The following is a 14894-nucleotide window of genomic DNA, read 5'->3' on the forward strand; positions in this document are numbered from 1 at the left end:
GTTGTGAGATAGTACTTCTGCACATATAACACACTGTGGCAGGAAAGGCACTACCCCCTATATAACTGAACCAATGTAGTTCTCATCATATTTGCGCCTCTTCGATGGTCCAACGTCCCTGTCTGTTGTTCGGTGCTTTCCCGGGTAAGGGGGCAGTGGCTCTTCGGCTGCATCAGATTCACAACTGTCAGTGTCCCTGCTAGCTGGGCAAACAACAAATGTAGAATTACTGATGCTAGCATTGGATCTGCTCGTGGAAGCAGAACAACGTGTGTCGTCTACAGGTGCAGGTGTAGTACTGCTGATAGTAGCAGTACTACAAGTAGTGCTGGTATGTGTCTCTATGGATGCGGGCCGTACTTTTTTAAAACCATTTATCAATTTTTGAGCAAACTGGATGAGCAGCAGTTACGTTTGGCTCCATACGGACCGATAGTAGAATCCCCGCGAGAGAGTAACGGTTAACCTTTCTAGCGCAGCATTCCGCTGAAAAGGCAGTGCGCGAAATAAAAAATAGGTTTTAGAAATATGTAACTTTCGCACATTAACAAGTCCAATACAGCAAATGAAAGACAAACATCTTGTTAATCTACCCATCGTGTCCAATTTAAAAAATGCTTTACAGCTACAGCACAACATATGATTATGTTAGGTCATAGCCAAGTCGGAAAAAAACATGCCGTTTTTCCAGCCAAAGATAGGAGTCGCAAAAAGCAGAAATATAGATAAAATGAATCACTAACCTTTGATCTTCATCAGATGACACTCATAGAACATCATGTTACACAATACATGTATGTTTTGTTCGATAATGTGCATATTTATATCCAAAAATCTCAGTTTACATTGGCGCCTTAGGTGCAGTAATGTTTTGTTTCCAAAACATCTGGTGATTTGGCAGAAATACTCATAATAAACATTGATGAAAGACACAAGTGTTATTCACAGAATAAAAGATAGACTTTACCTTAATGCAACCGCTGTGTCAGATTTTTTTTTTTTAAACTAAAAAAAAGCAAAAAAGCATAATCTGAGGTACGGCGCACAGAGCCCAAAACAGCCAGAGGAATATCCGCCATTTTGGAATCAACAAAGTTAGAAACAACACCATAAATATTCACTTACCTTTGATGATCTTCATCAGAAGGCACTCCCAGGAATCCCAGTTTGACAATAAATGACTGATTTGTTCCATAAAGTTCCATCATGTATGTCCAAATAGCCAGTTGTTGTTAGTGTGTTCAGCCCAGTAATCCATCTTCATGAGGCACGAGCATTTCGTCCAGACAAAAACTTGAAAGTTCCGTTACAGTCCTTTAGAAACATGTCAAATGATGTACGGAATCAATCGTTAGGATGTTTTAAACATAAAACATCAATAATGTTCCAACCGGAGAATTCCTTTGTCTTCAGAAAAGCATTGGAAAGAGAGGTAACTGTCGGGAGCGCTTGTCATGAGACTGACGCTCTCTGCCAGACCACTGACTCAAAGGGGTCTCATGAGCCCCTCCTTTATAGTAGAATCCTCAACCCAGGTTCGAAAGACTGTTGACATCTAGTGGAAGCCCTAGGAAGTGCAACCTCATCCATATCTCAATGTGTATTCGGTAGGCCAAGCTTTGAAAAACTACTAACCTCAGATGTCCCACTTCCTGGTTGGATTTTTCTCAGGTTTTCACCTGCCATATGAGTTCTGTTATACTCACAGACATCATTCAAACAGTTTTAGAAACGTCATGGTGTTTTCTATCCAATACTACTAATAATATGCATATATTACCATCTGGGACAGAGTAGGAGGCAGTTCACTCTGGGCACGCTATTCATCCAAAAGTGAAAATGCTGCCCCCTATCCCAAAAAGGTTCATGTGATTGGATGTTAATTATTTGACTATGCTACCTGTATTTGACATTGTGTTGTTATTTTGCTGAACACTAGATGGTTTAATTCTGTTTTTGGCAGTGAAATGAGGCTATTCAGGCGAGAGGAAAAAAATTCACTCAAATGTATAGCCCCGTTGGAAAATATAAATGGACTGTTTGAAAATGTGAAGATTTTTGTACATTTCTTATTTTAATGTGAATCACATTTTTATTTGGCGCACCCCGACGGCATTGCACGTACCCCTGGTTGGTAATAGCTGCATGAACCTGCAAGAGCAAGTCACTGCTTTGATGTAAGAAGAGAACAACAGGGTGTTGTCCAGGGTCACATCCAAGGTTTTCTGCACTCTGGGTGGGGAACACCGGGTAGTTGTCAACCATGATTGAGATGTCTTGGAGTGGGCAGGCCTTCCCCAGGAGGAACAGCAGCTCTGTCTTGTTGAGCTTGAGGTGGTAGGATATCTGCCAGGCATACAGAGATGCTTATCGCCACCTGGGTGTCAGAAGGGGAGAAGGAGGAAAGTACAGTAGTTGAGTGTCATCCGCAAAGCAATGATAAGGGAGACCATGTGAGGATATGATGGAGCCGAGTGACTTGGTGTATAGAGAGAAGGAGAGGGCCTAGAACTGAGCCCTGGGGCACACCAGAAGGGAGAGTACGTGGTGCAGACACAGATCCTCTCCCCCCACATACACACCACACACACACACACACACACACACACACACACACACACACAGTATTCACTCAATTGGAAATGTTTACCTACGCTCATTCATGAGCCCTCTCTCTCTCTAACACACACACACAAGTCCAGCAATGCGGCATAGGTCTTTATTTTTTCCCTCTCCCCGTGCTGGTTGTTTCCATGGCAACAAGCTCCAGTTTCTGGTGCTGAAAAGTGGAAGCTGACAGGAAGTGTGAGCAGCCTCCAGGGGGCGGGCGGTGGGGGAGTGAATAAGGGAGGAGAGGGGGATGAGGTACAGAGGGAGGAAAGAGAGGGATGAAGGGGGAAAGCAAAGGAGCAGGTGTGGGCAGAATAGTGATCAACCTGCTCTTTTTTTCCCCCATTCCTTGTTTATTTAAATTAGCCTGGGAGTGCTGATTGGCATGAAAACATTTGCTGCCATGTGAATGGGGGTTGGCTTGAGGGCCTGAAGAGGCCTGCCATGTAGGTCAGGGGTGCATGAAGGAGGAGACATACTGCTGATAATTACTCCCCTCTTTATCCTCCAGTCAAATTCCCCTCTAAAGAAACCTGACTATTCTATACTACATGTAAGAGCCTAGAGTTCCAACTAACGCATCACGGGATGTATAAGTTGGTGGAGGTGGCTTGAATGCTTATCAAGGCACACTGCTGTATAACCCTGACAGAGTGAAAAGGGAGGCCATGTAAGTGCCTGCTGCAAATCCTTCAGTCACGCAGAATTATCTCCCTTAAGCATTGAGAAACACATTATAAATGCAGCTCCATTCAACTGCTGTCTGATTGCCTCCCACAAGGAGAGATTTCTGGGTTGGAGTGTTTGGTTTGTCTGGGCTGTGGAACGGCTCACCTGCTTGGAACGGCCCACAGCTCAGGTTGGGTTTGTTAGCCACTGTCTGCAGCCCCCTGGTGTGTCCTGCTTGACTGAGTTAGTAGCCTACATTCTCTCTTTCCTTCTCCATCACCCACTTCTCCTCCTCCACTTCCTTTCTACCCCTAAATGACTCTCTTTCCACTGGACACAGACGTCAGTTCAACGACTAGCTTTGATTTACATTTGTAGATAGTAGTCAACTAACATCACTTCAATGTGAAATCAATAAAAAATTAAGTTTTTTTAAAAAATTGGATGAAAAACAGATGAAATTCCATGACGTTGACGACTTTTTGCACATCCAATCAGTTTTCCACATTGACTCAACGTCATCAAATAGATTTTTGGGGGGTTGAAATTACATGGAAACAACGGCGATTCAACCAGTTTTGTCACAGTGGGTAGAGATTCCCGACTGTGTGACTGTACGACACATCAGAGTTCTCTCTTTTTTCTCTTTTTCCCTCGCTCTCCATTGCCTCAGTTAACCCCTGACACCCTCTATTCTTTCTCTCTTCCCCCTCCTTCCCTTTCTCTTGTACATTCTCCCGCTGTTGTTTCCTCACCCTTCTTGCTCTCCCCTTGTCTTCTCCCCCACAAAACTTTGAGGCCAAACTTCAAAAAATGCAAGTGAACGACATATCAAGGGGTAATCCCAAAGCACTTGACTTCAATTGAAGCAAAACGTATAGGCATTTTAAGAGATGTGTCAGTCGAAGGATCTCTGGGCTTCCTCCTCCCAATAGATTTCCATGTGCACATACTTTTCAGTCAGCTCATGAGAAGAAGGAAGAGGCTGTAACGAATAATGACGATGTTTCTAAGGGTTGAACTGGAACAATGCACCGGTGACACAGCAAGAATGTTTGGAATGCCTGACTCTTAACAGTTTCTCTAACCACTCAGGATTGTGTATGGACTGCTAAAGACTGTTGTGAGCCCAAGGTTGTGAGAAAAAAGGCGTATCTTCCTTGACATTTATTTCCAACTCCATTACACGGTAACGCACCAAGCACTCACAATCTTACTCTGTTCAACACTGATTCAGCCTCATAGAAGCCGCTCGAATACCAGCTTTCCTTATATATCGTGAATGAGCCACTATACATATACTATGAGGTTGACAGGGCCGAGACCTTTGCACTTTGCCCTCTCTGGGATGAAGCCACTCTGACAGTCAGAGCAGAGCTGCTTTGAAATTCTGAACTCATCTCTGTGAACCTCCATGATGCCTCTGACCCAGTTCTTTCTTTATTTGAGCTTTTCCTTTTTTTGCTGCATCTGATTCTTAATCCTCCCATGAGTCAGTGTTTCTCTCCTTTATCTGTTTTCTCTCCATTTCTTTTTGGCTCCAGTTTTCCATATCTCTCTCTCTCTCTCTTTCTCGTCTTTTTTTCTCTTTTTGACCTATGTCTCGTTCTCTTTGTCACATTTTTTTCTCTCTCTCTCTCTCTCTCTCTCTCTCCCAATTCTCTCTCTCTCTCTCTCTTCCCTTCATTCCCCCCTTACCTCTAAAACACACACACCCCTGGGCAGCACAGAGATCACTCTCGCCAGCATCCTGCCAACCAATTACAACACCCCCCCCCCACACACACACACAAACCCTCACACACATACTCGCCTACTCACCTTCCCTCCCACTGACTGTACCCATCCACTCTCCTCTTCCCCTTCTTCCTAAACTACACTCCCTGCTTAGTGGCCCAGCTGCTATCACCTCCAATTACTCACAACACCAAAGTCTGCTCCCCTGCTGGTCCCCCTCCTGATTGTCTTCCACCTCCCACCTCCTCCTCTCTTCCACCACCTCTCTTTCCGCTTTCCTCGCACACACTTTTACAATTATCACCCCTGCCCTCCATTTTGTTTTCTCCAATTTCCCCCCATTACTGTAGATACTGTATTTCATCTTCCCCTCCCTCTCTCCATCCCCCTCTCCCTACCTTCCCGCCAAATTCCCTGAAATGCGTGCCGTGTTCCCTAGTCTCCCACACGCCTTCCTCTCAGCTTTAATTAAGGTCGCTCTCACATTTCTCATTACCCCGATTTCTTCCCCCATTCCCTCCTTTCCTCTCATTGAACATATAACAGTTATGTCTATTCACTCCCATTAATACATATGTGAAGCATATCAAAGCCTTCTTCTCTTCTATTTGCCTACCTCTGCTACTCCCCATGCCTCTCATGTTGTATGAGGAAAGAACACTAGTTCACTAATGGTCTGCCCTATTTGGTTCCCACATTGGTATACAGCCCCATGCTGTACAGGATACCAGAGCTGACTAACTGCCTTGTTAGACATCTTGTGTGTGTAATGTAATGGGTTTCATTAGTTCATTGTGGTCCATGCATAAGGTAGCCCTATCCTGAAGTCAAGTGACCAAATGGGCCCTCTTTGGCCTCACGGGTGGAATATCATTCATATTTTTTTACAATTTAAACAATAATACAAATATGACACAAATCCGGTGTTTCAATGCTGTTCATTGACTACAGCTCAGCATTCAACACCATAGTACCCTCCAAGCTCATCATTAAGCTTGAGGCCGAGGGTCTCAACCCCGCCCAGTGCAACTCGGTCCTGGGCTTCATGACGAGCCGCCCCTCTCTGCCCCCTCCGATACTCCCTGTTCACCCATGACTGCGTGGTCACGCACGCCTCCAACTCAATCATCAAGTTTGCAGACGACACAACAGTAGAGCTTTTACAGATGCACAATTGAGAGCATCCTGTCGGTCTGTATCACCGCCTGGTACGGCAACTGCTCCGCCCATAACCGTAAGACTCTCCAGAGTGTGGTTCTGCACAATGCATCACCGGGGGCAAACTACCTGCTCTCCAGGATACCTACAGCACCCGATGTCACAAGAAGGTCAAAAAGATCATCAAAGACAAAAACCACCCGAGCCACTGCCTGTTCACCCCGCTACCATCCAGAAGGCGAGGTCAGTACATGTGCATCAAAGCTGGGACCGAGAGACTGAAAAATAGCAAATATCGCAAGGCCATCAGACTGTTAAACAGCCACCACTAACACAGAGAGGCTGCTGCCTACATACAGACTTGAAATCATTGGCCACTTTAATAAATAGATCCATAGTCCCTTTCATAATGTTTACATATATTGCATTACTCATATCTATATACTCTATTTTTATACCATCTATTGCATCTTGCCTAGATGGTATATGGATGAGCGATTCCGCTCGGTCATCGCTCATCCATATATTTATAGGTAGATATTGTTTTTCCATCCCTTTACTTATAGTTGTGTGTATTAGGTAGTTGTTGTGTAATTGTTAGATTACTTGTTAGATATTACTGCACAGTCGGAACTAGAAGCACAAGCATTTCGGCACACTCGCAATAACATCTGCTAACCATGTGTATGTGACCAATAACATCTGATTTGATTTGATAGTTCTGTTATATTTCAGTCTTCTGTGATGTATATAAAGTGTAATATCGGGATTCAAACTTCAAATTGAATACATTTCAACTCCACAGTACATCTGACGTGGTACCAGGTGCCTTCTTTTTTTAAGCCCATAACCATGTGTGTGAGGTGTATCATTTTGTTTCAAATTAGATTTGTTAAAGACTACCAAGAATCACCCAATAAAAGGTTAAGGGCCTGGGAGGATGTGTCCTGTATTCGGTTGTTTGGCTGTTTAATGTACTATGTCTGTATACTGAGCTTGTTTTATGTGGGGGCTGGCCTGGGAAGTGTGTCTAGGCACTAGGCAGTTGATCTTGGGTCCTCGCCTGTTTCTGTGTGTGCATGTTAGAGAGAGAGAAGGCTTATGAACATTTCCGTGTGTGTGTCTGCGTGTGCGGGTGCGCGTGCGTGTATGTGTGTGTGTATAATGGGTTTCATTTGTTCATCGTGGCCATGCATGGGTTAAGATCCTGGGAGGTTGTGTGCCAGGCTGTTTGGCAGTTTGATGTACTCAGTATACTCTATACACTATACACTGGGTGTGTTTTATGTGGGGGCTGGCCTGGGAACTGTTTCTAGGGCATAGGCAGTACTCATTTGATCAAAGGTGTCCCTCCCCCACAAGCTCTTCTTCCCTCTTTTCCAGGTTCCTCGCATAACAGCCTTGTCTCGCTCCAAGTTTTTGTCTTGTGTCTTAAATTTTTTTTTTTTTTAAATAAGTCAGGAATCGTCTGGCTGGTCTAGACACGTTCTCTATAGGTGGCTTCCGGGGCACAAACCGGTGTTTTCCCTTTCCCTCGTTTGCTCTCATTTGTTTAGCCTGATGGCCGAGGCCAGCGTTGGTGATCTCTCACTCTGCTAAATGGGGATATCAACCCTGAGGTCACCAGAGCAGCTTCCTCACTGCTTCCTCGTACTGTCCTGCCTCCCCTTTGCAGTTCGATCATTTCTCTAATTGAAAGGTGCCTTTAAAGCTTGAGGGGGCCCATGGGCTCTGAGGTACAGGGTTATGTCAACCTTTCAGAGCAGTAAACATTAGAGAAGTGAAGAAGCCTAAAGGAGGACAGGGACTTTGGAGTAGCTGGTGTAGAACTGGATAAAACGCTGTAGAAGTAAGTGTGTACACTCTTACAAAAAAGGGTTCCAAATGGGTTATTCTGCTGTCCTCAAAGGATAACCTTTTTTGGTTTCAGGCAGAACCCTTTTTGGCTCCAGGTAGAACTCTTATGGGTTCCATGTAGAACCCTCTATGAAAAGGGTTCTACATGGATGCCCAAAAGTTTTTTTTATCTGGAAACGAAAGTGTTCTACCTGGAACCAAAAAGGGTTCTTCAAAGGGATCGAGATAGCACCTTTTTTTGTGTAGGGTGTAGGGATGGAGAGTACTATAGTGTAGTGCCAGGGACTATCCGTAGATCAGACCGGTATCCAGACCCAATTTCAGATGTGGTTCACCAATCACCTCTCCTGTTCGAAGTTCATCAGAAAACAAGTCGTGTTCAGCATCCTTAGTAACCCCTTCAGACAGGCTCTGTCAGGTTGCGTTTACCCAGCAGAACCATTCATTTGTCACATCCGTCAGTGGTGTTTTTGACCTCTGATCCCCACTGTGCGCCCATATTCCCCAGTGTGACTCCTCACCTCAATTTGCTGCTCCACATTGGCAAGCCGAGGCATCAAAGTTTCTTTCACAGGCCGTCGCGTCCTTCTTCTCCCCCCTTCTTCCCTCGTTTCAGAAGTTCCCTTTGAAGTAAAAGTTTACTCTGTAACGTTTTACGAGCAACTGATTTCCCAGCCGTTTCCATGATTTCCTATTGATTCCCTTCTGCCTTGCTTGGCTGGAAAAGGAGAACACGAAAAAGAAGGGGAAGAAGAAGAAGGAAAGAGAGGGATGGGAGGAGGACGGGTCGATGCTGGTGTGACCTCCCGCGGGGTTATCAGGCGGGTGTGTAAGGGGGGGAAGTCATTAACCCATTCTGATCTGCCAGCCTGGACAGAAATAGTGAAATACCGATTTTCTTTTTCTTCCAAAGAGCACCCAATGTTCAGATTTTCATGCAATTTACTTTGCTCTTTTTGCCGTATTGAATTTGCAAATGCTGTGACCGCAAGATGTCGCCTATTATTCTCAATCATTGCGAGGCGTCAATAGGCCTTTACGGGAGCACTGGCTTTGCAGATGCCAAAGTTAAAATGTCTGGATCCAACTGCAGAAATAGAGAAATAGAGAGCAACTGAGAAATACTCTGCCTATTACATCAGTAAGATCCCTAATAGTTTCGTGGTGCCTTTGTTTCGGATCTTTGTGAAATCAACAGGCTCATTGCACCAAAGCATGATTGGGAAAAGAATGGCATGGGAAGATACCAACCCCAATGAGTCAAACCCCAGGCACACCTCATATAACACGGCATGACATGCAAGTTACTCCACAGTTACACCACGGTTGGAATTTAAATAGGAGGGGAATGAATATTAAGCAGCTTTGGAATTCTGGCCCTAAAGCACCCTGGGTAGTAGTTTGTGTCTCGGCCCTGCATTCCTAAAGCGTACCCCGTCCTCGCTCGTCCTCCATGGCTTTGGCCAAGCGTGCAAATGGCAAATGGACGACGCAGAGTGCACCCGGCGGGACCCTCTCTGGCCATGTCTTATTCATGAGCCCTGGGTCTGAGGTGCTGGCTGGCCCTCAACGCATGGTCACACACTGTGACAAAAACACACGCGGACCCCCCCCCCCCCCCCCTGCAAGGAAAATTTGAATAGTAATAGCTGACCGTAACACGGCGCGACATGTAATCCAATGACCAATCTAACATCTAAAAGGAGGCACTCTCCACTAATCATTGATTCTAGCTGTTCTAGCCATGCAGTCAGAATATGGTGTGTTGTGATGAATAGATGTGTGTGTGTGTGTGTTTGCGTGTTTGAGTGTGCTTGCGTGCGTGTTTGTGCATGTAAGTGTGTGTGTGTGTGTAAGCGTGTGCGTGCATGTGTGTTATTACGACTATACTTGTGTGCATATGGGATGTCACAGAGGAAGCTAGGAGTGGGATGTAGTAGTCACTGGTCCGGCATGGAGCCAGAATTCAGACCGACCAGCAACCTGGTCAATCATAAAGGGCAGAGAGTGAAGCAAAGTGACCAGGCGGGCGGACTAGTTGAGCTGCTGCCAAGGTCATTACATACCTTCATGGTTTCTTACAGATATCTTCTACCACTCTACTCACCAGGCAAATATTACACCAACCAACTCTCTCTCCCCCTCCCTCCCTCCCTCCCCCTCCCTCCCTCCCCCTCTCTTTCTCTCTCTCTCTCTCTCTCTCTCTCAGTAGAAATGAGGGGAATGTGAAGTAAAGTGAAGAGTCTCCAATCCCTGTTAAAAAGCCACCGCCACCAAATTAACCAAGATTTATTGAGTGGTGGGGACGTCTCGGGTTGAAAGTCACAAGTATTGAACCTTCTGGAATCAATGTCTGCATGGGGGTTTTCACCCAAATAACACGCAGGGAAGACCTTTAGATGATCCACAGGTGTTTCACAAAGCAGACCGTTGGCTGACTCAAAGGCTCTGTAGTCACAGCAGATGTTGAGGTATCTTGAGGTATCATCTACTCCCTAATGGTGAGTTGAGTCGAAGGATCTCACCTTTTTAATGGCTAGATCTTTTTAAGACTCACCGTTGAGGATCAATTGATCAATTCCATTTTAACGAGACACTCTCAGTCAGGTTTAAATGTTCCATCCATCATTGCCATTGCTCTCTTTCTTTCCTCCCCTACTCTGGGCTATCCATCTCGCTCCTGACTGGGTTTGGGGGAGGATTAAAATCCTCAATTCAGGGAGTGTCTCACTCTTGTAGATTTTGATTATTTGAAACCCTTCTGCAGATTTGAATTATTTGTCTGCACTTTTATCTTACTTATTTCACCAAAGATAAATATGGTTACACTGAAATAGGGTTGTAGTGTAAACACAACAAGCCTCTGATGCTCTAAATGCATATCTACTACTATTACATTGACAAGACCATGCCATTTGCTGCTTCACAATGGTCCAAACCAGTGACCACAACTCATAGAATCACTACTAATCCACTTATTGAGTACAATCATTGAATCATCCACATATCCAGCCATCTGTCCTGGAGATGATATCATTGGCTTGGCCCTCCCAGCAGTTCAGCTTACCCTCTGCAGTGACCTCAGTGATTGGCTTTGACAGAGTCCGTGCTGAGAACTACACTGGGCCCTGGGGTGGTGAACGACAGGCTTTCTAATTGAATAGATGATTCTCTTAATGGGGCCCATGTGGGACCTGCCCCTCTGAGGAGAGTCTGTGGACTGAATGTGTGTGGAGTAGACACTCTCTAGTACTGCTGTGTGTGTGTGTGTGTGTGTGTGTGTGTGTGCGTGCGTGCGTGCGTGCGTGCGTGCGTGCGTGCGTGCGTGCGTGCGTGCGTGCGTGCGTGCATGTGTAAATGTGAGTGTGCATATGCGTGTGTGTGTGTGTGAGAGAGAGAGAGAGAGAGAGAGCATGTGAGTGTGCATATGCACTTGTATGGACGTGTTTCCACAGACACGCATGTGTTTGTGTCTTCCTCTCTATCTCCATTTCTCCTTAATGACCAGTGACCTGCTGGGAGTGGCGGGTGAAGTAGGTATTGTGACTAACGACCGGGGCACGGTCTGAGCAGGCAGACAGGGCTCGTGCCAAAGCCTTGTCTCTAGCCAAAGCTGTAGTTGCAGTGTTATCACGGCCCCAGTGTGTGTGTGTGTGTGTGTGTGTGTGTGTGTGTGTGTGTGTGTGTGTGTGTGTGTGTGTGTGTGTGTGGCGGTGGCACATTAATTGGGGAGAACGGGCTCATAGTAATGGCTGGAATGGAATTAATAGAATGGTATCGAACACATCCATGTGTTCAATACCATTCCATTCCCTCCATTCACTCCATTCCAGCCATTATTACAAGGGCCCCAGGACCAGTGACAGCAAAATAGCCCCATAACATCAAAGATCCACCACCATATTTTACAGTAGGTATGGGGTTATTTTCTGCTCATGCATTCTCATTTCGATGCCAAAACCACCCCTGGTGTGCGTGGCCAATCAACAAATGTAAACCATGGAGTTTGTTAAACAGCATTGGCACTTGGATTGGAACCGGTGTTTTGGTCAGATGACATGAAAAATACAGGTCCTTTGCCACGCACACCAGTGGTGGTTTTGGCATCATGAACTTTGCCTAGTACCAGGATATTTTGGCAAAAAAACTGATTGACTCTGATTGAAACTTTGCAGGTAGCCTATCGGTTAAAGCCATTGGGCCAGTAACCCAAAGGTCACTGGTTTGAATCCCAGAGCCAACTAGGTGAAAAATAGGTTAAGAGCATCTGCTAAATTTTTATTTGACCTTTATTTAACTAGGCAAGTCAGTTAAGAACAAATTCTTATTTTCAATGACGGCCTAGGAACAGTGGGTTAACTGCCTGTTCAGGGGCAGAACGACAGATTTGTAACTTGTCGGCTCAGGGGGGGGGTTGAACTTGCAACATTCCGGTTACTAGTCCAACTCTCTTACCACTAGGCTACCCTGCCGCCCCTAAATGAATAAAATGTATATGTCAAATCTTCCAGCAAGACAATACCCCAAGCACACATCAAAATCCACAAAAAAAGACTGTGAATTGGCCACAAAATCAAAATGTTCCAATGGCTATCTCAGTCTACTGCCTTGAAACCCATTGAAAACCTGTGGTTTGAATTGAAGAGGGCAGTCCATCACTGCACAAGAAAAAGAGAGGGTGCATGTTTTTACCCAGGACTCATAAATCACAGACAGCAGTGAGGCAGGATTCCATTGTCAAGTAGAAAGTAGAGATGAGGTGTTGTATGGGACAAGTTGGGAGCTAACACTGTATTGTTTAACAAAGAAGAGGATAGAAAATGTTGCCCCTACAGCAAAGACAGCTGGATGACTTGACAAAGCACATCTATTTTACTGTACAGGTGAGAGAGAAAAAACCTGAAGGGAAATATGAGATAAAATAGAGGAGAACGGCGGAAAGGAGGCAAGAAAAGAGAGATTTACCAAGACGGAAAAATGAGAGACAGAGATTAAAGGGGAAAAAAAGTGTTTTTGGAAGCAGGAGACGAAGAAGCGAAAGATAAGGATGTTTCCGAATCAAACCAAATGGTATTCGTCACATGCTTCGGAGACAACAGGTGTAGACTAACAGTGAAATGGTTCCCAACAATGCAGAGAGAAAGAAAATAGAGAAATAATAGAAAAGTGAAGCATGTCATTATAAAAGTACAATTAAATACACAATGACGATAACTTGGCTATATACAAGGGGTACCAGTACCGAGTCGATGTGCAGGGGTACAAGGTAATTGAGTTAGATATGTACATATAACTAGGAATATAGTGACAGATGATAAACAGTAGCAGCAGCATACAGTATGTAATTAGTCATAAAATGTGTGCAGAAGGGTCAATACAGATCATCCGGGGTAGCTATTTAGTTAACAAATTGAACTATTTTGGAATATTATGGCTTGGGGGTAGAAGCTATTCAGGGTCCTCCTGTTGGTTCCAGACTTGGTGCATCGGTACCGCTTGCCGTGCGGTAGCAGAGAGAACAGCCTATGACTTGTGTGGCTGGAGTCTTGAACCATCTTTAGGGCCTTCCTCTGATACCGTCTGGTATAGAGGTCCTGGATGGAGGGGTGCTCGGGCCCCGGTGATGTTCTGGGCAGTACGCACTACCCTCTGTGGCGCCCTGCGGTCAGATGCCATGGAATTGCCACACCGAGCGGTGATGCAACCAATCAAGATGCTCGATGGTGCAGCTGTAGAACTTTTTGAGGATCATGCCAAAGGCCAAATCTTTTCAGCCTCCTGGGGGGGGGGGCATTGTAGTTCCATCTTCATGACTGTTGGTGTGTGAACCATGATAGATCCTTAGTGATGAGGACACCGAGGAACTTGAAGATAGTCGGAGAGGAGAAGCGTGACAGTGAGGGAAGGAGGGAGAGAGCTGGAGGGGAAAGAAGGAGAGAAAGAGAGTCTACCTCAGATCTGTGGTTGCGGGATCCAATCAATTATTAATGCCATGCAGATTAGAGTTGACAAACGATGCAATGGTGGCTGTCTATTCCGTCACACTTTACCCTGCCTTCCGGAAAGAAGAGGGAGACGGATAAGAGAGGGAACGGGGACGAGAGGGAGAGATGAGTGGAGCAGTTTGAGTTTGTTGTTGTTTGTTTGTTTACTTCACTGGGAAGAGAGCGAGTGAAGCTGGGATGTCCACAGCAGGGGGACTGGGACCAGTAGGACACTTCATTTGGGGCACTGAAGGGGAGGGAGTAGCGTATTTGCCCTTAGACACTGATCCAACCTCAGTTTCACGTTTCCCCCCTAATGGTTAAGATATGAATTGGGGAAGGGTAAGATGATCCTAGATCTGTGCCAGAGGAATAATTCTTCCTGGAGCAGTGGATAGAACCTTGAAAGGTATGATGAGAGTCATGTTGTTTGAGGATTAGTAAGTGTGTGTGTGTGCGTGCGTGCGTGTGCGTGCGTGTGCAAGGACGTGTGTGTTTTTACCGCTTCATTAAAAGGATCAGCGATCAGGTGTAAAAACAGCTGGATGCCCTTGAGTGAAGCAACTAACCCATAGCCACAGTGGTGCTATAAATAGACTGCAATAGATACAAATCAAATGTACAACATAAACACAATTTGTGTATTTGTAAATCCGGTAAATCATGCTATTCGTAAATCGAAAATATGAATAATCCTGTAATTGTGTGTCAGAATGTCTTAAATATAACCAGCGTACAGATTAGAAGCAATCTAAAAACAACATCCTTCCCATGGGCTAACGTACCACTCTCAACGTACAGGAAGCATACTGTGCAATGCTGACAATGCTCCAGGGTTAAGAGAGGATAACCCAATGTACTCTACATGTCCTGCCTGAG

The 14894-nt window shown here is 45.2% G+C and overlaps 2 protein-coding genes across 3 annotated transcripts in view; one reads left to right on the plus strand and one right to left on the minus strand.

The window, feature by feature from the left end:
- Positions 1-14894, plus strand: part of LOC115141188 (igLON family member 5) — a 169294-nt gene that overhangs the window by 91666 nt on the left and 62734 nt on the right. The window lies entirely within an intron of this gene.
- LOC115141189 (free fatty acid receptor 2-like) overlaps positions 1878-14894 on the minus strand; it is an 87128-nt gene continuing 74111 nt past the window's right edge. The window contains exon 3 of the transcript XR_010458464.1: positions 1878-2377. The gene's annotated coding sequence lies outside the window, so the exon portion shown is untranslated. The remainder of the gene's footprint in view (positions 2378-14894) is intronic.

This window comes from Oncorhynchus nerka, linkage group LG14 (assembly GCF_034236695.1).
Source record: "Oncorhynchus nerka isolate Pitt River linkage group LG14, Oner_Uvic_2.0, whole genome shotgun sequence".
Classification (NCBI taxonomy): domain Eukaryota; kingdom Metazoa; phylum Chordata; class Actinopteri; order Salmoniformes; family Salmonidae; genus Oncorhynchus; species Oncorhynchus nerka.